The sequence below is a fragment of the Siniperca chuatsi genome, linkage group LG10 (assembly GCF_020085105.1).
Source record: "Siniperca chuatsi isolate FFG_IHB_CAS linkage group LG10, ASM2008510v1, whole genome shotgun sequence".
Lineage (NCBI taxonomy): Eukaryota > Metazoa > Chordata > Actinopteri > Centrarchiformes > Sinipercidae > Siniperca > Siniperca chuatsi.
Window position 1 is genome coordinate 6,811,670 of NC_058051.1, and position 24,779 is coordinate 6,836,448.

The following is a 24,779-nucleotide window of genomic DNA, read 5'->3' on the forward strand; positions in this document are numbered from 1 at the left end:
AACTCTACCCCACAGAAACGAACTACAACATTGGGAAACAAGAACTCCTGGTTGTCAAGCTGGCACTCGAGGAGTGGGGACACTGGTGGGGGGGTCAGGGCAGCCGTTTGTGGTATGGAAGAACCACAAGAACCTGGAGAACATCCGCGCTGCAAAACGGCTGAACTCCCAGCAGGCCAGGTGGGCTCTAACCGTTTCAACGTCTCTCCTTGTCTCACCTATTCCAAGCCTAGAACTCCCTCATTCAGCCTGAAGAGATCCTGCCTTCGTCATCGGTGTGGTATCCTGGGCCATCAAGGACAAGGTTAAACAGTCCCACTCTGAACATCCTGCTCCCAGTGCCTGTCCTACCTGCCTCTTTGTGCCATAAAGTCTGCGTTCCCAGGTCCTCCAGTGGGGTGGGGTCAGTCTTCTCGGTCGTCTCGTCACCCTGGAACAGCACACTCTGGCATGTTGTGTCAACGTTTTTGGTGGACGTCCATGGAACAGGACACCAAGGAGTTTGTCAGCACCAGCCAGACTTGCTCCATCGGATGGTAATATGATCATCCTCACTGTTGCTGTTGATCGCTTCCCCAAGCCTGCTCACTTTCAATTCCCTTGCCTAAGTTACCTACTGCCATGGAGACTGCTGAAATTATGCTTAATTATGTCTTCCGTCTGTCCCAGAATACAGGAAGCTGGTTCCTCAATTTGAGGGTCCGTTTCCAGTCTCCAAGGTCAATCCAGCAGTAGTTCGCCTTCATCTTCCCTGGGCCATGTGCATCCACCCCACCCTCCATATCTCCTGCCCTACACCGGTCAAAGAGAGTCTGCTTCACTAGTTCTCCACCAGATTCTTTAGTTTGCAGCTGCCCAAGCTTTCCAGCTGTGACCAAGTGGGTGAGAACACGCCATCTGCCCCCATTTTCACTGTCATTGCCATATTGCTTACTAATTTGACCAAGCTTGTTAATTGTTTGTTTTAGCCATAGTTCCATCATTAATCTGTAATTTGCAGACATATACTATCCTGGGTTTGTTGGTGTTTTGCATTGTGTTTGGTTACAGTTCATATACCATCAACATTTCTGGTCAAAGTAAAACAATGACCAGTATTGTTAAGTTTCGTTATTGTTTATTGGTTTAGGTCTGCATTCCATAAGTTAACCCTTTTCTTTCTTTGCTACTTACCATACCCACCATGTGTTCCAGAGACAAAAGGAGGTACCCAGCCACTTCCTGTATTTATACACTGGGTGACATCATCAGTGATGTCACTGGGTTAGACCAAGTATGGGGGAGGTAAATTAGTTTAAGTAAGTTATTTTGAAGTGAATATAAGTTGAGTTACTATGAGATGAGTTTTGTTCAGTTATACCAAGTTAACTGTTCATTTGTTAGGTTTTTTGTTTGTACATATTTTTGGTCACACATGTTGCATGGTGCCACTTTTTGTGATACCTGGACAAAGTTCGTCGCGTCTGCATCCCACCACCTTCATAGCCACTCTGGTCAGGCTTCCCCACACCAGCCTTGTTTATTTTGCCTGCCTGAACCTGCCTGCAAGAACCCCTGCCTGTTTCCCAGCTTGATGATTCTTCGCCTGCCCCCTGTCTGGTTTGCCTTTGCTGATTGCTCTCCTGATTTTGACCTTTGCCTGTCTCTGAAGTAAAGCTGATAAGAACTGTTACTCTACTGTCTGTGTGTCATGCTTTTGGGTTTGAGTCTGTTCTGTGCCACAGCCCTTACTAGTATAATTTAGCAGTATATAACAGTATAATGTATAGTATAGCACATGGTATAGTGCTGTTTAATAGTATAATGCATAGCATAGTATGGCACAGGGTATAGTGCTGTTTAACAGTATAATGCATACTACAGTATACTATAGAATAGTGTAGTACAGAATAGTATAACAGTATACCGTAATCTAGTCTAGTATAGTGAATCACAGATATTTAAAGAATGCAACATAATTAGTTTTGAACTCGTTAACACTGCCATTAGAAAGCTGAGAGTTGGACTTACATGATGACAGTTGTTTTTTAACATGTAATAACAATATGCCATATATCACATGATGACTAAGAACAATGGCTTTTTAAATGCCTCCCTTTGTACAGCTCAGAAAGCAAGCTTTGAAACATCCTAATCCTTTCACTGAGAACTCAAAGCCACCAATAAGCAGGCTTCAAGTTGCCTTGCTTCAGAAAGGGGTTAATGTTGCCTGTCTCATTTGTGTCATTGCCTGAAACGTATGGCAAGTTATGGATTAGACACTGGAATGTTGCCAACATGGATCTTCTTGATTGCCTAAAGTCCAATTGGTGTGCCCTTGATAAAAAAAGATGCCATAGTCCAACTCCTCCGGCTGGCACTGTGCACTGCATGGCCCATCCAGGGAAATGACAAGAGATGGATATAAGAAGAGAACAACTCCTAAATACAGAGTGGGTAATGTGGTGATTGAAGTGCTATAATAAAACCTCCCAGGGGTGACATATTATAACACCACAGGGCCCTATCATTCCCACTGAATTCTTCCACCAAGTAGACAAATTAGCTCTGCTGTGTCTATATATATACACTATGGACACAGATCAGTTGGTTACTCTTATGTTCTTGGTATGTGTATACTATCAATTTCCTCTAGTTTCCAGGACAGAGAGATCAGAAAGAGAGAGAAGAGTATGCTGGAACTTTCATATATTATGTATAGGTAAATCATAAGTAATTCATGTGTAAAAATGTGGAGTTACAAAGTACATTTAACACTGAAAATTCAACATTGCTAAAACACAAGTGTGCACACACAAATGTATAAAAACATGAGTCTTGTGACATTCCTCACCATCTCAGGCAAGCAAACGCCCTGAACGTGACAAGCTCCAGAATATACGTAGTTCTTGTCATTTTTTTCTGTTTAATCATATATTTTAATTTGTTTCATTTACTATTATTTTTGACCAAATTGTTTACTACCAATCAGATACGTCACGACACACCCCTATATGGTAAGAAGACAGCTGGGGATTCAGCCCGAGACTGATAAGCTTCTTGACCAATGGGTGCAGACACTACTTCAGAGTGGAGCACTGTGGTTGGACACTGGGGGGGATTATATATATGTATAGATATGCCTCACTGCTAAACCGTTGGGGCGGGACTATGGAGAAGTGCAGTCAATCTATGTTGATACAGATCTAAAAAAACTGGACTGGAGTGTATGCTTACGTTGTTCTTCGCATGGACTAATGTAAGTTATTTTGCGTTTTCCTGTACCTCTGGGAGTGTCCCGAGTAGTGAAAGGTGTTGTAACACTGTAAAAGCCTTGTAGTTTTACTCTTTCTCGTTTCGTTTTGCTGAGAAGTGCTTTCAGGCCGAGCGGCACACGCGCTTTTCAGGCCAGTAAAGTGAGCTGCTGTGAACGTAGCGTTAGCTGTTGTTATTGCTCTCTGCAATATTTTGACATGCCGCTGACAAAGAATGTAACGTTACTCAGTCAGCCTAGGCGTACTGTCATTGTAGAGAGGCCATTTCACAGCCGCTCCACTACAGTAACACAATAATATCCACGCTGCGTGAATTTTAAAGGATATTTTAGTATCATAACTGCTGGTAGGCTACTGCTGGCGTTTTTGTTAGCCAGTGTCCGAGCCCCGTCAACGTTCTGTCCGTTCATGTGCGGAGAAAGGGGGATCGGCGAAACCCCTTTAAAAAATGTGGCAATTGAATATGGCCGTGCGTGCTGGCACATATACGAACCTAGTAATATGACTTTCGACATATCATAAATGGTTAGGATCTACTCATTAATTCGATATAGAGCCTACCAGCAAGCAAGCGCTACTCTCACTAGATGTTTAAATTATTGTTCTGCTTTTAGTCCCACGTTTTCAGCAAAACACAAAATACGCATTACAATTACAAAACTTGAAAGTTTTGTTTGGATGAAGTGCTGCATCATGTGTAACTTGTGTGCCGAATGTCCCAGAAGTCCCGAAATGATTCGTTAATGGCTAACAGTCTTGTTCTCAGAGGTACCTCTGCTTGAACAAGGCAACTATTGAATTGCCAGATTTATTGAATGACGTTTGGCGTAACAGTGTGTTCATGCAAGAAATAACGGGACGTCATCGGGGCTCTAACGTTACCCAATTCCCTGCGCCCCCCCCTCCCCCCGGACTGACCGTTAGATAGCTTGTTCTCATCACTCCTCCTTTCTTCTCTGTTGACAGTTTTGTTTTATACGGAGGAAAAGTTTTTCAGCGTGGGGAAATTGTTAAAAAGCCGCCTTCAACTCAACTGGCTTGGAAAATTTGGCGACCTGGCTGCAACATTTGGGCCCCCCTCTGCTACTGCACAAAGTGAAGGTTGATATGCCACATCAGGTAAGATTGGTTTTTGTGACAAAAAGGCACCAAAGACTCGGTTAGAATGTAACGTTAATGTTATGAGCTAGCCGCTGCACATGAGCATAACAATATTTTCCCTTTGTTTTCCTCGCTATACGGCGTTTACGTGCATTGAGGCCACATGGCATTTCACATGGCGGATTAATTTCGCATTTCAGCACAACTATTACACTAGCCTTGTCCAGGTTATGTTTTGTGTAAGGTGTTATTGTTATAGGCGGGTGCTTCCCTCCACATTCCACATGTGTATGTCTGCCTGCCTGCTTGCCTGCAGCAAATCCCTGCAAATTACAACCGCCGAAAGGAAAATAAACCTAAATGGAGGTTATTATACTGCATTAAATTAACATGTATTTATGATTTCGTTTGTAAACTGACAGTCAGGTGGATGTTGTGATGTGGTGTTGCCTGCCTTCCTTCTTGGAGGTTGTCAGTCTGATGTGGATGAGGCTGCTCCTCTTTGCAGGCGGGGAAGACAAAAGGACAGATTAGCATTGAGCTGAGTGGAGTAGAATGGACCCGGATAGACTTCAGTTACTACAGTTAGAGAAAATGCTGTTGTGTGACTTGTGCTGGACAGTATGTTGAAAGTTTATTTTATTTTATTCTATATTGTATCCTACATGTGTATTACCAGATGATAGCAACTATCAAGTTATCAGAGTGCAACATCCAGTGTTAAGAAAAGGCATTCTATTCTGTTATATTGTTCATATAGCAGACTTAACTGTCCTGCTGTTGTGGAATTTGTGTTGGATATGCCATTCGTGATCTCAACTCATGTTTCTCCAAAAGTGTTACTTGTGTAGAGCTGGGTGTCGCCACTGATTCCCGAATCGATTCTGATTCACAAGGTTTCATTTCGATTTCCAATTTGATTCACTATCAATTTGGTTAGGGATATTTCAGCAACAATACCAATTTTGCTTGGATATGAAAGAGATTCTCAGAGAACTAATACTGTAAATTGTACAAGGAGCCCTCTAACCTGGTGCATTATTAAAAATATTAATGTTTACATTAAGAATTGACCTTTTAAATCACCTATAACAGAGCTGATATTTCCATTCAGACACCCCAGTGTCTATATTTATATAAATAAATATATAGATATTAAGAAAAACAACTTGACATTTAAGGTTGAAATAATGTCCCTTAATCATCAAGTATTGCATTTCTAAATGTTGTGCTGTTATTTCTGCATTAAAAGAACAAAAAAGATAGATTAGAAAGATTAGACATAGATTGTTTGACTGCTCACTCAGTCAGTCGGGTGAACCCGGGAACCTGTATACCTGAATTGCACATTTTCATTCGACTCACAAAACCTCCATGATACATGTAAGTTAGCATAATATGTTGTAGAATTTTAGTGTTTCACGCTTTAATACCGTGTGGTTATATATCAACATTTATAAGCATTGTTCGTTCGCTGCATCTATGTGCTGTTTTTAGCTCCGAGAAAGAGTTCATCAAGCTAGCAGCACAACATGTGAAAGCAGCCAAATCTGTAAAGTTTTCCCAAGTATTCCAGTATCGCTGCACTTCACGGCCAGAGAAAGCTTCTTCTGGAGAGGAGCAACTAATGGTACGTGTCCACAGGATCTGTCATTTCCACGCTTTCCATTCATTGTCTATGTAGAAAGCTCTGCAATGCATTCTGGTAGCGTAGCGTTGCCTTTCGAGGGAACGTTGGCCGTTTTTCATTTGCATAAAGTTGAATCTAGGCTACTTTATGCAAATCAGGGACGTCCAGCGTGGCTGTCTGCTGTCAATCATCTATTGTGACATCTAGTGGCACGCCTATCAAGCGTCCAATGCTGGGAAGCGGCGCGACCCCTCGCATCCAAAAACGCCCCTGTGAACACGTTCCATAACACTCGTGGCTGGGGTCCCACTGCAGCTCAGGGGAAACCTGCTACATCCCAGCCTCATACATCGAAAAAATACGGGTAGCTAGCTAATGTCAATCTGCTTGTCATAGAAACAAAACCCATGCACAGGGATTTCCTCTCTCTTGCTGCACAAGCGTTTCACTCCAGCGCTTCTCTGCCAGGAAAAAAAACCCACTAGACTACGTGGACACAAGCACTAACAGGATTAAAGCTTCACGCATCCACGGGAAAAGGCATATATTAAAAGATTGATCTCGGATTTTATGAATTAATATCGGATAATTCAAATGAAGATCAATTTGAATCAGAAAGTCAATTTTTTTTAATTTAAAAAACGTATTTTTTTAAATAAAATTCAGCTTATGCGTTTTACTTTGAGGCTCAAGTTTTAAACAAAACCATCAGTCCTGCTTTAAACGAGGATTGATAATTATTAAAATTTTATTGAAAGAGTAGTATTAATAATAATAATAATAATAATTAATTATCTTTAAGTATTGGCATAATGGATTTCTATGGATGTTTCCACTCAGACTGAGAGTAGTTCCCTTAGCTGAAGAGAAATTAAACTGCTTTTTGATTATACTTAAAATACATTTTATGTGTGATAAGATGATTTTTCTTTTTCCCACAATCTCTAGGATTTTTTATTTGGACTTTTTTAAAAAAAATTTTTTTTTTGCATAGTATGTAAAAAAAACATTATAGCTGTACTGTTGTGTTTGTAGTGCTGAGCTAGAATAACAGGGACTGTTCCAGTCTGGTTTTTTGTAGTGTTGACTCTGCTGAACATGATGAATGACAATGTACCTTTGGTAGATTTGATACACCAACAAACATGAGATTAGAAAGTTAATGTTTTATTCTTTGAAGAACATGTTGTGTTATTTTGCACAGGGTTTGCTTGTTTTCGCCTTGTTTTGACATATTGTGATTTTACTGGGTTGCTACTCTCCTACGTTGTGAGTAAACACACCACGCTACACCCTGCAATAACATGATTCACTGACCACTTACCTCCCACTGCTGTTGGACCAAAACCTTGTATCTTCAAGAGTACATAGTATTGTGTCTTTAGTAATATAGAGTTATGTCTCTCAGCATCACCCGCTCATGTAGCCAGCTAAGAGATATACATCATGCACTGAATCCATGGAGTCAATGTACAGTTTATCACAGTTGAATCTGGAAACTTTGAGGTTTTGCCATGAACGGGACAATCACTATGTCACTTTGCTGTGTTGATTCCTTCATCTAAAGGTTCCTCCCACCCACCTATTACCTCAGTGGGATACAAAGGGCCTTTTTCTGTAATGAGGTGCTTAGTGGAGCACATTGTGCTCAGGAGGTTTGTACTCTGCTGAGTTACAGGCAGGTTGTAAAATGATAACAGATGCATGGGGCCTCAAGGTGCAGCACACTATTTTGAAGCGTAAGCTAATTGTAAGCAATATGGAATGCATGTGTGCATATGTACGCTTACACACACACACACACACACACACACACACACACACACACACCGGATTTCACAAATACCTACAGGTCTACACACTCACACACTTTGGTGCTATGACTTAAATGTTTCCAAAGTCTGTGTTCAGTTCATGGAACTTAAAGTCAGTGCTGCTTCTTATTTGCTTTTAAAGTGATTTGTGCAGCGAAGTCTCATTACAACACAGATACAACAATTGTTAGACTGTTACAAGAGTTTCTAACATCTTTTGTGTTGAAAGGGATTTTAGGAGCAGACATTTAAAATAAGATGTGTTGTCATACACAAGATGAGTCTTTGTCCTCAAATGGATAGACAGTTTAGGTTTTGTAAACTGGTTCAATCAAAACCTGACTGAGCAATACGTGTAGGAGGATGCTTTGATAATGTCTGATAAGAGACTAATAAGGGTGCAACTAACAATTATTTTCAATATGGATTAATCTGGTAATTATTTTCTCAATTGATTGATTATTCGCTTAAAAAAAAGCTTGTTTTGTCCAACCAACAGTCAAAATCAGTTTACTATCACACACTAAGACAAAATGAAGCAGCAATTTGAGAGGTTTAACCAGAGAATCAAATCAATTGAGAAATTGTTAATGGGGAAAATAACCCCTCATAAATGTGTTTCTGGCTAATCTGGCAAATTAAATACCTGAAAAATCAAAGTTCTTGTTAACATTGATGCAAAAATCATACAACAATCAAATATAACCATAAAGCAATACTGCTCATTGATTTGCAACATTAACCACAATGAGCTAATATGGCAGAATTTTTGATGGCAGACCCCTAATACAGAATATGCTAGTTTTCATTGCTGGCCCTTACTACTGCTCAGCCTGTACTTTAAGCATCTGGTGCAGGATTTGGGGGTGGAGTGTTTACAGCCTTTCCATGAGATATAGAGTAAGTATTAACAAGTGCAGTGGTGGGTATTAGCTAGGTGTGGGCAGATGGATGATACTGTTGTCAGTCGACTGTTCAGCAACATTTAGTGATTGTTTGGGGGGTATAATGGTCAGTCAGTAATTTATTTAAATTTGGCAAGCTGTGATGCTGGTTTGGCTAGGTCTTGTCCTGAATCAACACTTTAGACAGGGGTTTTCAAAGTTCAGACAAATATTTGGATACTGATTCCAGTTTAATCTGCACTGCTCTCAGATTTAGATGATCCCTTGTCACAATCTCTTGTCATAGACAGAGGCTCAGGCTTAGCTGAAGGATGCTTTAAAACAGCTGGCAATGTGTAGGGATGTCAGGAGTTTTTGTCCCTGATTCTGATCAGAGTCATTTAATATTGGTCCGATCTGATACTTATTTTCACCTACATGTTGATTAAATATTTATCTGACACATTTAAATAACAACTATAGCTAGTAGATCTTCACAGTAGGTCTTTATTTTAGCCCATATGATCCATTAAAATATGTCCGGAGCGGCTCCGATACCGATCCCTAGGATCGGCACATCTCTAGTAATGTGGCTCACAGAACTCATCTCAACAGTGAGCAATATCATCATCTATCACGGATTTCTAACTTAACAGTGAAGATATGACCCATGCTTAGTACTGTGCCATACAATTACAGATACGTAGAGATACATTTGAAGTAGACTGACAGTAACGATTATCTCACTCAATTTTTTTTTTGTTTTTGTCTCCATCTTTTGTTGTAAGTGCTGATTGCTGCAGTGTTTCTGCTCTGGACTTCTGAGTTCTCCTGTCATTCAAACAGCTCAGTAGTCTGTTGTCTTTTCTCTTGAATTTTCCCTTTGTCTGTTAAACCATGGTGTTCACACTAACCCTGTTTCCCTTCTGCTTATTTCAAACAAAACACTTCACTCCCTGTGTGGTAGAGGTTTTTCCCCCAGGAAAGACCTATCAGACACCAGGTGTTTACAATGGCAAAATGTAAAAGCTTTCATGAGCTGACCAGAGGTTGAATCATTGTTGTGAAGCTAAATCAGCAACAGAGAGGAGAAAAACAGACATTTGTCTGCTTTTGTGACATTCACATGTAACGGATTACTCCTTTTTATTTTATTATTCCTTTATTCCTACAGCCACAGTTTCCTCCTCTCCTCCTCCCTCCTTAATGTGAACAGGGGCTAATGGATTCCTTATGAGGGGTAATTGTGTAGCTACACCATAAATGTAGTAGATACTCTGGTATTGTGGCTGGTGTGATTAGGTCTGGTTTGAAGCCCCTAAGGGGCTTGGCGAGATAAACGTCAATAGCGGCTCACCTCACAGTTTAAGGTCACAGGCTACCATACAAGTAGTGCTTATAGAATTGCAAGTTCTCAGGATTCCACATCTGAATGACTCTGTGTGGTAAACAATGGCATAGACCATAGAGATCACAGGGTTCGTACAGCGTGTTGTGGTCTGGGGTTGCTTAGCACAACATGAACACTGCCAGGGTTAGATGTTCAATTCCCACAGGGCGAAAATGTATTCACCATTGGAAATTTAAGGCTATTTGGATTATAGTATCTGTATCAACACTGTTGTTGTGTACACAGGCATGGTGTCTTGGGCAGTTTATTTCTTGCAGTTTATTTTCTTGAAATGTTTTTTTTAGAACAATTTTTATTAGTTTTCAAGAATGTGGGATTGGTTGAATATGGCATAAGCCTATGTGTAGTATTTATGCACTATAGCTTTGAACAATATGTTTAACACACATTAATTCTAGGATTGCATTTTATCCATGCTGTGTGCCCAGGGATAGTGAAATATATACATGGATTTCTTATTTCCCTACTCCTTCCCATAATCATTCCAGCCAAATCTATACAAACTGCCATCCCACCAGCCAGCCCTTCATGTAATGTTCATCAGCATCCATTTTACCTGTCAGGCTGACTTAAGATAAAGCACAGGCCCGCTTTTCTTTTAGCAGGGCCTTGCAGGGCTTAACGTGGCCAGAGAACAGCTTAAATACTTAACAAGAGTCTAAAATCACCATCGTCTTTGCAGAGGACAGCAGATCTGGATTGGCGTTCAAGTGACAGTAACATATGCCAAGTCCTAAAATAATAAATGGAACAGTAAAGACCTGATGCAAGAAACATCAGATGCTTCTTTACCTTTGTAAATACAGATAAGATGCCTGCTTCATAAGCTTTAGAGAACATGTTTAAAGTGGCCAAGAAAATAAGTTGTGGAATCATAAAACAGTTTCTAACCCTAACCTACAAAGTTTTTTGAAAAGATACAGTGGATCGCTGAAAGTAATTGTTATTATTATTATTATTATTTTTTTTTTCATGCAATGTTGGATTTTTTGCTGGCACAGGCCATTAGAGAATCAAGCCCCACATTGCCGGTTCCCTTGCCACCCCCAGTGCCACACAAATTACACTTTTAGATGTTAATTATTTGCATCACATTTTAAGGTTTGCATGCTGATGAGGCTGAAATATAAAGGCATGTATTTTGATTGAAATTGGAAAAACAGTCCATCAGCAATGGATTCAGCTGTCATTGATGTATTCATCCTATTGCCCAAGTGTACTCCAAGTGAAGTAAAAAAAAAAATAGATTTCTGAAAGGTTCTGTTAAAGTGAGTGTAGTTCATTCACCACCATTTTTGTCCCAACAAGAGAAGTGGAATGAAAAATTTGGCCTCAGGTTGGCAAAAACAACCCGGTCAAATTTTATTCATGAAACTTGTGCTGTATGACATGATGGAATAGTCATGGGAAAAAGCCTTGAAATTTTACTGTCAAAAACAAGCAGAAACCCCAGTGTTTCCCATGTCACACAAACTCAAGTAATCAAAGTCTGCCTGTGTTTCCTAAAATGCACAGCTCATTCATTGACTTTGATTTGGTTTAATTGGAATCAGACTACCAAACTCCATGCTCAAGATATTTCTCTAAGCTGCCAAAAGTCTATTGTAACCATCAGTGCCTTCTGTGTGGATGAATAGACTCAGTTTCCATTGATTTAAACTGAGGTCTTTTAATTAGACTGATGTGAGAGTTAACTTGAACGTGTTTTACTACCACACTAAAAGCACGACTGGCTCATTAGTGCAGTCACTCATTAAACCTGGGAGTGTGTGTGTGTGTTTGTGTGTGTGTGGATATGTATGAAGTGGTTTCCTATGGACTTGCAGCAGTGCAGGTATTTAAATGTCTCTGCTCTGTGGGCTATCTAAGAGAATAGAGAGTGAGAGTGACGGCCTGCCCTTAACTCCAAGTCTTCAGTCCAGTGAGAGAAGCACGGCCTGTGTGATACTGAGTTGCACAAAGTCCGCATTTTGCATCGTGATTATGACTTAAAGCTCCACTAATCAATATTTTTATGATAACATTGGATCAAATGATTACGTGTAACAGGAAAGGGGTTGCTTGTAGTGACAAATCCACAGAGAATTATCACCTGACTCCCTCTGGCCCACAACTGTAAGATTTTTGTTGACTTTGATATTTAAATTTGTGATGTGCTAATGGTTCATTCTTTGTCTTATCTCAAAATATTTTCGTTTTTATAAATACTAAACATTATTACTGTTTTTCCTTACCTACAATTCTGAGAAATATATTATTCACTACTCCGCCCAGTTACTGTACAGTCCAGCGCACCTGCAGAGCAACTGTCCCAGACTAAACTCCTACATAGCCTACATAGGTGTCATGCTTTTCCTGTAACGCTCACGTTTTAATACCTTTGTTCATCATCTGTGATATGAAAACATCAGATTTCCACACATATTCAGTGAAATAAAGTGCATGTCCTGGTCTTAGTTCAGTTAGAAAATCCTTGCACACCACAGAGCATCTATCCTATGTGACTGCTGACAGCACTGTCAGCCGAAGTCACTCACACTGGACGGCAGTAGAGGACGTTGTACCATCGTCCACTTTAGACGACTTTTCTGCATTCAGCACGAGAGCTGAGAGTGTCAGAGCAGCAAACTGAAATGAGTCGCGGTACTCTGCCTCACGCTGCCCTCCGTTTCCATCACCCCTCTCTGTTTTCATCACAGTTTTGTTGTTAGATACTTTTGAGACAAGACTCTGTTTGTAAAAGTTTAAAGCCTGCCATGCTGTTATCCTGCGTTACTTTATGTAAAATGACGCAGCGGAAAAAAGTGCAGTGATTTGACTGACAAGTCGACGTGGGGGCTTCTCAACTGATGATTCGAATCATAGATGTTTAGTGGGCAGCCTTATGTCTATATCTATATCTCATATGTGTCATCATTTGGAGAGCACATACATTCAATTTTAAGAATGGAACTCCTCCTAAAACTACAAAAATTGTCAAATCGTTTTTATGTTTCTGTTTATGTACGGATTAGACAAACAAGATACTTAAATTGAGAGCTTTAGAGGTGCATATGCAGGGAATTGCCCCAGAGTGAGGAGGAAACATGAAACACTCACAAATGAGATTTAGCTTCTGTCTCCTTCTTGCTCACTCTTTCTGTGTCTGTCTGTTGAGGCCCAGTGTAAGGGGCTTTCAGTGAGCCACTAACCCGCCTTCTCAACCTTTTTTCCCCCCCTCCATTCCTCATTTTCTCTTTCCTGATGTTACTGTAGCAAAGAGAGGGAGAGACAAGCCCACTGAGGGGGATTGGTTGTAACTCAACAGGCCCCCCACAGAATGCTCCGCCCATCCCATCCTGTTGTGGGACAATTAGTCATCTGAAAGTCATTCCTCACTGTCTTTTAGTCACATGTACATATACACCATGGATCCAGAGTAAATGCAGGACCAAGGCAGGCCAAAGCCAATAGAACAGGACGAAGCATGCTTTGGCTTAGAGCTATAACACTTTCACTCTCGCTCTCCCGCTTACACACACACACACACACACACACATTCACACTCACGCGTGCTCTCTTTCTCATGGTTATATTGTTAGCATGTAATATTATGATCTATACAGACTTTTTTAGAGTTGGTCTTAGTTGTTAATTAAGCAATATTTTTGTGGCTTTTTATAAAATCTGAAAGTCTTCAATACAAACATAAGTCCCATTTTCACCATGTAATCTCAGGTGTGTACTGCATATACCTTCCAGATAAGTCCAGAACAGAGTTACTTTTACATTCTGTATCCAGTCTGCTTTACTAAACACAGCAGGACTTCATGTCCCTTAACACAGGGCTCCAGACTATCAAGGCGCACCAGTACCAATGCGAGTACTTGGACTTCAGAATTGAAAAAAATAACAAAATTATATTTGACATTTACTTATTGTGCAAATGTCTCTTTTTTATCTCTTTGGCACTTTTAAACACTCAAAACTGTCTCTAAAATGGGTCAAAATATGACTAAAGGGTGGCAGTCTGGAGATCTGTTCACAACCTCTCGTCTTTTTTCTTATCCTGTTCGTTTATAGTTTCATTATGTACTGTAGACAAGCTAGATTTGACAGGTTTATGTCTGTTTCGGATTTATAATTGGTCTTAAAGTCAGGCCCCGGTAGAATTACAAATGTCTTGGAAAGTCTTAAAATTGGCTTCCTGAAACCTGGTTTCTTTATCCTCTCTGTAAATCTATTAAATAGGAGAAAGCTTGACTCAGTCTTTATGTCTCAATTTCTGATTTTATGTATTTTAGCTCTTCTGCTCTGCTGGACCTACCAGTTTGTCCATCATTACAAATAAATAACTCATTCATTAATCATAAAGACAATCAGATATTCTAAAGTTTCCAGAGATGCCAAATACTTGACGTGTGAATGAAATGATGCATCTGAAGATTTTATATTCTTGATGTCTTGGTATCATTCATTCAATGCCACGATGAAGCCATAAAAGTGGGATTTGAATTTCCACTCATTATATAGCTTAGGCTAAATGAAGTGCTAGAACAAGTGTATGATAATGTCAGATGATTGTCATAACTTGTCAAAGTCCTAATGCATTAATTGAATGTAATTTAAATTTTACACCTTTTCCTTTTTTTCCTTGAAGGTGAGGCTAAAGTTAGTAATATTGATTATATTGTAAGCCAATAAAATTGATTAGCTATACTGTTATGTCACACCAAAACAATAATTATATATATCTCGCCAAATGATGGTGACAATGACAATGGTGATTGAACCTATGGCCCACTGATGAAACTATTGCAGTATTTATATATTTGCAGTATTACAAAATGGGTGTCTGTGGTGACATTCCCGGGAAAAATGCTGTATTAAGTTACTGCTAATGCAAACCGAACATTTCCTACTACTAAAATCAGATCACGGTTGCTCACAGAATGATGGAGAAAGGCCAGTTATTGTCAGACTTCTTTATTAAAACGACAGTAGGTTGTTTTGCTGCCCCCAGAGTTCTGTGACCTGTAGTATTAAACCGTACGTGCTGTTACCACCAGTAACTAGGTGTCGCCAAATCAATCTTTAGGATTGCCACTTTAATGCAACACAGCTTTTCTAGTTTTTTTTTTGGTTAGGTTACTTAATTGGTCTTAATTTGCCTTAAAACATGCTCTGTCTTGTTCCTCCAGTATGTCTCTGGCTCATTTCCCTCTGTTGTTAGCCCTTGTTCTTCTCCTCCACAGCCAACATTTTACGCTTGTTATTGTCGTTCTTTGTTTCACTCTCTCCCCCTCTCTGTCTATTTTTTTCTTGTTATGGTTTTTCTGTGTTGCTCTATCCCATTCCCTTTTTTACTCCTGCTGTGTGCTGTATTATGGAGAGTTTAAGACTCTATTTGCTTTTGGCAGGAGCTGGAGTCTGCTTGGGTCAGATTTGTTTTAGTGCTACACTGATCATGGCTTGTAGTATATGCCCCAGAGTGCAGCAGAAGAAAAAACACTGATGCACACACATTCATACGTACTCTATCTCTCCCCAACATATGCCCACTGCAAGCTGCCTTGCCCTTCTTACTGAATAATTTGGTAAAATGACGCAACTTGAAAACCATAATTATGTAATAATTATCATTATGATAATCAAGTGCAACAATACAATGGATAACATTTTGATCAAATCATTTTAATCTTACAGAGCAATTAGCTTAAAAACATGTATTTTTTATGTCTCTTTTTCAGACATCTTATATGGACAAAAATTTATTTTAGAAATTATTCAAATTGTATACCTGTCACAGACACGCCAGGCTCCACCTCATCTCAGCCACACCGTTCCTCCTCACCAGAATACTAATCACCAGCACCTGTCATCCATCACACACCTGCACATAATCAACCACTCTACTCCCTACATAACCCAGCTCCTCACCTCAGTCAGTGTCCGGTCTCGTTCACTAAAAGAACAGAGCTACGCCTGCTACCTTCAGTGTACTACGGACTCTACTACGACGCTAGTCTACGTTTCCAGTCTCCTAAGATTCGCAAAACCTTCACTCGACTCCAGGCTCCTGTGGACAACAGTGTTCACCCGGCTCCGGAGTGTCTCCCGTCACCCGTGTGGTGAATCCAGTTCCCGTCGCCTCGTAGGCAGCTATCCAGCACCTGCACTTCACTCCAACCAGTGATCCAAGGGACGGTATCTTCTATGCTCTCATCAGTTCTCTTATTATCCCTGTAATAAATATACCTGCGAAATCACCTTACCTGTGTCTCCGGGTTGGTCTGTTCCGTAACAATACCCTGATCTTAGGTCATATAATTGGATATTTTCTTAGTTTTTTCCCCCTCATTTTCATTATGGAATCCAAAGATCAGAAATGCTCATTCCACAGGCTAGTGAATAACAAAAATAACCATACAATATATAAAAAAAAGAATTGCCAAAGGTTTGAAAAATACAAATGTTAGGCAAAAAAAATAAAATAAATAAATAAATCACTGGAATTGTTTGCTGCTCTAAACTATGGCTGCAGTGTTCACTCTGAGCATAAAGTGTGGGAGTTCCTCATTTAGGGGATTTACTGGAAGCAACTCACTTTTATTGAGGTTAACTTTGTATCCTGAGAGGTTGCCAAATTGATCCAGTATGCGCAACACGGCCAGAAGGGAGGACATTGGATTTGAAACGTAAAGAAGTACATCATCTGCATAAAACAACTATTTGTGGGTCAAGCCTAGACGGGAAATACCTTCAAACTCCTTCTCCTCGTGAAGCCAGATGGCTGAAGGCTCAAGTAGTGGTGATAGCGGGCAGCCTTGTCTGGTACCACGATGAAGGGGGAAAGGGGAAAAACGCCATAGGACCAGTGTAACGTAGCCTTATTCATGAAATATAATTAGCACTGAAGCCAAATTTGCCCAAAACATAAAGGTATGTAAGGAGTTTTCAGCATCGAGGGATACCACAACCTCCAGCATTTGTGAGGTGGTTGTGTTGAGTAAATTGAGAAGCCTTGTGGTGTTTAGATTAAGATTGTCTTCCAATCATAAATCTTGTTTGATCTGTGAAAATTATTTGGGTTACTACTGCTTAAGTCAAGAGGCTTGTCCCCCTCCTCAGAAATCGAGGGCAAGTCTAAGGTGTATAGTTTAGAATAGAATGCGGCAAACGTGTCATTGATATTAACTGGATCTAAGAGAACCTCTCCTGAAGGAGATTTAATTCTCGAGATTAATCTTGAAGCTGCAGCGGCTCTGGCTTGAAAGGCCAAGATTTTACCTGCCTTGTCACCTATTTCAAAAAAGCACTGCTTGGATTTAAGTAATTGAAGTTCTGCTTTATGTGTAGATAGGAGGTCAAGTTCAGCATGGAGTTGAAAGCATTTTTTTTTTATATCATTCAAGGTTGGGAGTAACTGCATACAGACTATCCAGGCAGTGGAGATCCCGAAGTATCTCCACTGACCTGGCCTTATCTGCTTTCTATATTTATATATGAAATAGATTGGCCCCATATATAGGCTTTAAAGGCTTCCCAGAGAGTTCCCCTTGTGACAATGGACATGTCATTGGTCTCAAAAAGGAACGCTATTTGTGTGTTAAAAATGAGTCCTCTGCCAGGAAAGAGGAAGTGAAACGCCGTCGCTTGAGGTAAGGGGTAGGATGATTAAGACTAAGTCAATATTATATTTAAAAGATTAAAAAAAAAAAAAGACTAACGTCGATAGAGGCAGGGCCGTGGTCCGAAATGGCAATGCTGTGATAGTCCTAGACATCTGGCCTACATGTCTAGTACCTTTGCTGAATTGGCTAGTACGAAAGGTTTGTCTGAGGACCTGTCGAGACTGGCATCATGGACCAAATAGAAATCTTCCCCTATGATTATAGGCTGGCTTTCAATATCAGGAATAAGTGTGTAAAACCTAGAAATGAACTGGACATCGTCCCAATTAGGCACGTACATGCTTGCTAGTACCATAGGTGTGTCCCTTTGTCTCCCAGAAAGAATAACATAGTTAACATAGCTATTATAGCAATTGGGATGTGTGATACAGACCTGGAGACACCTAGACAGCTGGGGGAGGGGAGAGAGGGAGAAAGAAAAGAAGGGGGAAAAAAAATGAACCGGGGGAAAAAAAGAGGAAATGAACCCAAAATCCACCCCTGAATCAGAGACCCACATTGCAGTATGTTAACAGTAATATTTTGTGTCTGTTATTGTAAGAAGCAGGAAATTGTAGCTGATATGTTTTTAACCATGTAAATTATTGTAACATAGTGCTACCTCCTTGCACCAAGTATTTAGACCTATGTCAGGTCATATCTCTACTGGACAGATTTGCTTGTCTCTTTGGCTCCTCACAGGAGTTTTGACACCAGTCGTTTCAATTAATTCCCTGCCTTTCCAAAATTAGACCTAAGCAGTGCAGATGGCCTGTTCTCCGGGCTGGCTGTCACAACACTCACTTTCACTCATCCACCATCCGTCCTGTGTTTATATGGCACATTCTGAATATTTAGTCAGATTTGGATGGATGGATGAATATATTGTGTCATCTGTCCATGTCTTTGCGTGATGTTTCCTCAGCTTGTGTGTGTCTGTGACATACTTTTGGAGCTGTCAAAACAAAGCTGCAGCAGTCAGATGTAAGTGTATGTGAATGACACTTATGTCAATGTTGGTGGCTGTGGGCCAGATGTGTGCAAGATGTCACAAGCTTGGATCAGGCAGCCACGCTACTGTGCGAGCATGTGTGTGTCTCTGTGTGTGTGTCAGTCACTCTACGTCCATAACTTGTGTTTCTCAGGGAATGCATATGTGTTTGACTTTGTCCATGCTGTGTGTGCGCGAGGTGTCCAGTGTGCATGCTGAAAGCTGACACAGCTGTTTCACAGTAACCACACTGTTTCTCTACACTATCTTCAGTTTCACCCCTGGCTCTCCCCCAGTCAACTTCTGCGTCTTCCCTGTATCACTGTTTTTCTCTGTCTCACTTTCTCAGATTTCACTTTCTGTCCTCCCACTGTGTTCCACAGATCGATTGTATGAGTGTGTTTGTAGCATGTTTTGGTGTGTTTGCACATGGCCATTTTTGTGTCCTTTTGGTCAGCCTGTGATGTTTATCTGTGTCTAATGTTATTACAGTACTGGAAGTTAACTTTTGTTTTTAACTCTGATCAATGGACACTGTATTGAACAGCATTTTCACAGAGTTGATTCAATTAAATTGTATTTATATAACGCTATTACATAAGAAGTTATCTCATTTCATATAGAGCAGGTCTAGACTGTAGTCTTTATAATATTATTGACAGAGACCCAACAGTTCCCACCATGGGCAAGCACTTGGGGACGGAGGTAAGGAAAAACTTCCCTTTAACAGGCAGAAACCTAGAGCATAATGGCTCAAGGTGGGTGGCCATTTGCCGCCCAGAATATACAGTAGAACAATGCAAATTCCACATTTGAGATTCAAAATTATAGTAGTGGTAGTAATATTAATAAAATAATAATAGTAGTAATACTACTACTACTACTACTACTAAAACTAATAATAATAATAATAATAATAATAATAATAATAATAATAATAATAATAATAATAATAATGAAGAAGAAGAAGAGAGATAATAATAGTAATACGACTAATACTAATAATAATTGTAATAGTGGTTGTTGAGCAGGAACATAGGGGCAGAAGGTGCCTTGCAATCATAGATGCAGACTGCAGCTCCAGAGGCAGAAATACCTGCTGAAAGCGACAGAAGGAGAGAGACGAGAAAGCACGAAACTACAGGAGAGAGAAGATGTCGAGTTAGTAACATGCATTAATGGGATAAGAATGTGTACAGATGGAGAGGGAGAGAAGGAGAGAGGAGCTCAGTGCATCATGGGAAGTCTCCTGGCATTCTAGGCCTCTAGCAGCATAACTAAGGGATGGTTCGGGACTAACCTGAGCAAGCCCTAACTATAAGCTTTATCAAAGAGGCAAGTCTTAAGGCAACTCTTAAATGTGGAGATGGTGTCTGCCTCCTGAACCCAAATGGGGATCTGATTCCACAGAAGAGGAGCTTGATAGCTGAAGGCTCCCATTCTACTTTTGGAGACTCTAGGAACCACAAGTATCCCTGCATTCTGGAAGCGCAGTGTTCTAGTCGGGTAATAAAGTATTATGAGCTCTTTACGATACGATGGTGCCTAACCATTAAGAGCTTTGTAGGGGAGTAGAAGGATTTTAAATTCTATTCTGGATTTTACAGGGAGCCAGTGCAGAGAAGCTAATATTGGAGAAATCTGATCTCTTTTCCTAGTTCTTGTCAGTACATGTACTGCAGCATTCTGGATCAACTGGAGAGTCTTAAAGGACTTATTCGGGCAGCATGATATTAAGGAATTGCAATAATCCAGTCTAGAAGTAACAAATGCATGGACTAGTTTTTCTGCATCATTTTGAGACAGGATGTGCCTGATTTTTGCATTGTTACGTATGGTGGAGGGGCATATCCTGAACAAAGATAACTCTGAGATTCGGTGGTGCCTGGAGGCCAGGACAATTTATGCATGAATCCTCTAGGGCTGGGTACCATACTTTTGTGGCACTGACGGAATTGCTTCAATACTATCGAGTATCAAAAACTTGCTTGTCTCTTGGTACCAAATTTCGAAACCTAAGGAGTAAATCAGCGTCAGCGCGCCAATAAGCATGCAGCATGCTTGTACCAAGATCTAATAATGCTGGTGATTGGCTGTCTTATGTTACACATCATAGAGGCATGCAGGAAACACACTGTTACGTCCAGAGATGGGGCTCACTGTTTTTATTATTTTTTTTTACTGCCAGCTGCTTATCTGCACAGATAACTAAATTAACTTTGTGCACACTGCTTGTTAGTTAGCCAGTGCAACTAACCTGTATCTGCTCGTCGGTGAGTCTGTCCCACGTTGTCCACTGGGATGAAGGCCCTGGTGCAATCTCTACTTGCCATTGCAGGGATGGATAACCTGGAGCTGAGGCAGAGAGCATTGCTGACGGGCAAACATGGTGTTGCTTAATGTTACAGACCAGCAGATGGTTGTCAGACCCAGGCTAGCTGCTCTTTAGCACAGAGAACGTAAGAGGTCTCACTCTGCCACTATTTCCCAGTACCACAAATGTCACCCACCCAGTCAATTCTGTTATTTCACTGCCCAGGAAGACAGTAGTCATTTCTAGCCAAACATTCTATTTTCAATTTATTTAAATGTTAGAGCTGAAGGCTACAAAAATTGTAATGAGCAATTCCACAGATTTCTAATGTCCTTCTTCAGCCATTTACAATTTGAATCTTCCTTTGAATTCCTGGACATTGTGAGGAGACTGTGGGTGTGACAATGATAGTTGTCAGTTAATCAGCTCCAGTGTGCCAGGAAACAGTGCTGTTACCCAGTGAAGCATACTGTTACAGCAAACAGCAAATCAAGGCAATACATTGTCAGCTACATTTCTGTGAATTTCTATAGCAAACATTTGAAATGTTACAAAAACAAGAATGTAAATCCATTTGTTTCAGTCAGCTGGAAACAAGGAATACATGGGTTTTTATATACAGTGTGGGTTAAGTAGTAGGATTATTATTAGGATTATTATTTTGGCGTTTTGCTCTAATATTGTGAATTGATACAATGATTGAGCTTTCAGCTTTAACAGTGTTTGAGGCAGTTCGCATCCATATTAGGTTAGCAGTGTAGTGACCTGTATCCCATTAATTATGTATAGTTCTGCATTTTATGACAATGCAGCAGGACATTTATACTCAACACACAGCAGAAACGACCAATTACTTTTTTTCTATTGTGGCCAAACAGTGGAATGTGTTTGACTGGTCAAGTTAATATTATAAAGTGTACGGTCTAGACCTGCTCTATAGGAAAAGCGCAATGAGATAACTTTTGTTGTGAATTGGCGCTATATAAATAAAATTGAATTCAATTGATTTAGGTCGCCTGACGTCAGTCCAACTGAATGATACCTGGCAGATAATCACTTGGAAGGATTAATATATTTCTGAGAGGATGTATTATACGTTACATCATTACTTATTTAAAAATGTTCTTTATCAACAAAAACACTTGAAAAATTACATGATGTCAAATAAAGTGTGTCTATTTCCATGTTCTTTCTTTATTCCTTACTTTTCTAATGTAAAGCACCAGAAATTGCACAAAGATCCTTAGAAGGAAACCCAGTGATAGTCAGGGTAAGCCCCCATCATCCAGGCCGAGAGGCCCCTCAGCTGGCTGGGAGCCAGGGGCAGCAGGGAGGTGAGGTATTTTAATTCACCTTAGCCAGGAAAGGAAATTGTTTTCACCAGAGTAAATCAAACAGTGGAAACAACTTTTGTGACAGTGCAGATGCCATCGGACAGAGCTAATCTAACAAAGGAAAACAAAAACAGTCCATATTGTCTCATAAAACCTGTGTGGCCTGAGAAGTTACAAATTAACACATACTATACATTTTGGAGACATTACAGTATTTTGAATGAACAGTCTGAAGTGACAGAAGCGAATAGCAGTGCACGGAATGAAGTGCAGCAAATAATCCTACAAAGCAGCTGACTAGGACGCTACAGACTACATCTGAATGTAAACATAACAATTAGGTGTGAGCGATATGGCCCTATCGCGAAACTTCAGGGTATTTCTGCGATAATGATATTCTTGACGATATGACAACTTTCTTCATCAGCAGTACGTTTTATAAAGTCGCCCAAAAACTAAATAACGGCATAAGTAGGAGACTGTCTCTCTCTCTTTCTCTCTCTCTCTCTCTCTCTCTCTCTCTCTCTCTCTCTCTCTGTGTGTTTCTCTGTAGAGCATGTGCGATTGTCAGTAGACCACACGGGAGGGGTAGAGCGAGAGGAGATTGCCCACTAATTAAATTGGCAGATGGCGCCGTTAATATACCTGGGTGGCCCGACCAAGTAAAGTCTATGTGTGGGAAAGACTGCTTTTGTAACCAAACCACTTCCACCACTGAAGAAGCTCCCCAGTTTTGGAACCAACTCCTCCACCGTGGAGCAATGTTGCCTTCGCTTGCAGCCATGCCTGTTGTTGCTGTGCATAACGGTACGATATTATTACATCAACAAGTCGGAAAGTTGCCATTATCATGATTTAAAAAAAATCATATTAAAAATGATTCCAGTATTATCGTGAACGATATGATATTGCACACACCTAATAACAATATTAATTTCCTTACCTGGTATCCCCATCTGTTAATGTTTGCCATTGGAGAGTACATAAATCTAGGAATTCAGAGATGCACAAAATCAACATTCCTCCATTTTTCTCTACAGTGATATTGTCGCTGTCATAACTTCCTCCTCCTGGCAATGCCATAATCCTACTGGACACCCATTGTGGAGATCAGTGTATTTGGGATCAAAGGTCAATTTATTTAAACTTTAGCTGCAAGACCTTGTGGAAATTTGGTGCATTGAGCACAGATATGTAAAACAGGTTGTGTTTTTGGTAATTTCATAATGTGCTGGAATTAGTTATATTTTTCCCTGTGATGCTGCTTTGCAACAGATGTATTGTCAAAGGCTGCACACAATATACCACGTACACTCTCCTGTACTGTATTGTGCTATATTATACTATAGAAAAGTGGGGACCCTGGTGTAGACAATTTTTTTTAATGGCAATACTTTTATTATGTATGTGAAGTGCAAGTGTAATATGTATGTGTATCATATTGATGATTGAAATGTATCTGTTTTAGTATGGATCCATGATCAGAAATAATAAGAAAGTAAAAAATTAAAACCTTTTGAAGAATCCAAATCCCGCTCGGCCTCACATTTCTTTTCTATCCTGCCTCCCTGCTGGCAGCATTGACTGGATTCAGCATCAGTTACATAATGCTGTCATTCCATGAATACCTTGTAACGTTGCTGATTCCCCCCTTCCCCGCCCTACATATTTGTCTTTGAATTGAAGGTTTAGGCCTCTTGCCATTTTGAGGAGTCACCAGGCTTTGAATATGTTGATGCTCTGATGAATTGTCTTGTTGTCTGTACTGATAAGAGCTCATTTTGGTCCTCATCTGTATGTTTTAAGATTATAAACGGTTCCATGAGATTGTTAGCCTTGCAAGCAAGTTTTTTTGCTGTGTTCAATCAGCGTTACCATCTATGAGAGTGATGTCATTCAGGGTTGTTGTCATTGTGCATTGTTTAAATTTTCATATTAATTAGAGGGAGTCAAATAGCAGTATTTATCATTTATAGTATACTGTACATTTCCTCCACAGTGATCCCAATGACCCTTTCTTGTACAGTACTAAATCTTGGTTGCATTCATCTATCAAGATTTTCAGCTACTGAAAACCCTGTTAATATTCATAAGTAGTGTGAGTCATTAACACCATTCATGGCAGTGATGCACATCTGTGGATCTAGCAGACACCTGGTGATGCATATTGTGCTCTCTGGTGTCTTTCTGTGCCTGTTACTATAGAGCCAAACGTTTCCAGCTAGTGTGAATTGTAAACAGCTTCCAAAGTCACTCAATCTTAAAGTGCTAACTTTATTTATTTATTTATAACTTTATTTGCAAGTGTTTGATCAAAATGAATCTGAATCAACCCGAGTGTCGACTAAATTTAGCTGTACAGCAGATGTCAGGAATGGTATTTTGTTTGTCTGC

At 40.1% G+C, this 24,779-nt stretch overlaps 1 protein-coding gene across 3 annotated transcripts in view; it reads left to right on the forward strand.

Annotated features, from left to right (window-relative positions):
• The first annotated feature begins 3,092 nt into the window (after positions 1 to 3,092).
• Positions 3,093 to 24,779, forward strand: part of LOC122883488 (vitamin D3 receptor A) — a 90,606-nt gene continuing 68,919 nt past the window's right edge. For all 3 annotated transcript variants that reach the window (XM_044212243.1, XM_044212244.1, XM_044212242.1), the window contains exons 1-2: positions 3,093 to 3,238; positions 4,221 to 4,373. The gene's annotated coding sequence lies outside the window, so the exon portion shown is untranslated. The remainder of the gene's footprint in view (positions 3,239 to 4,220; positions 4,374 to 24,779) is intronic.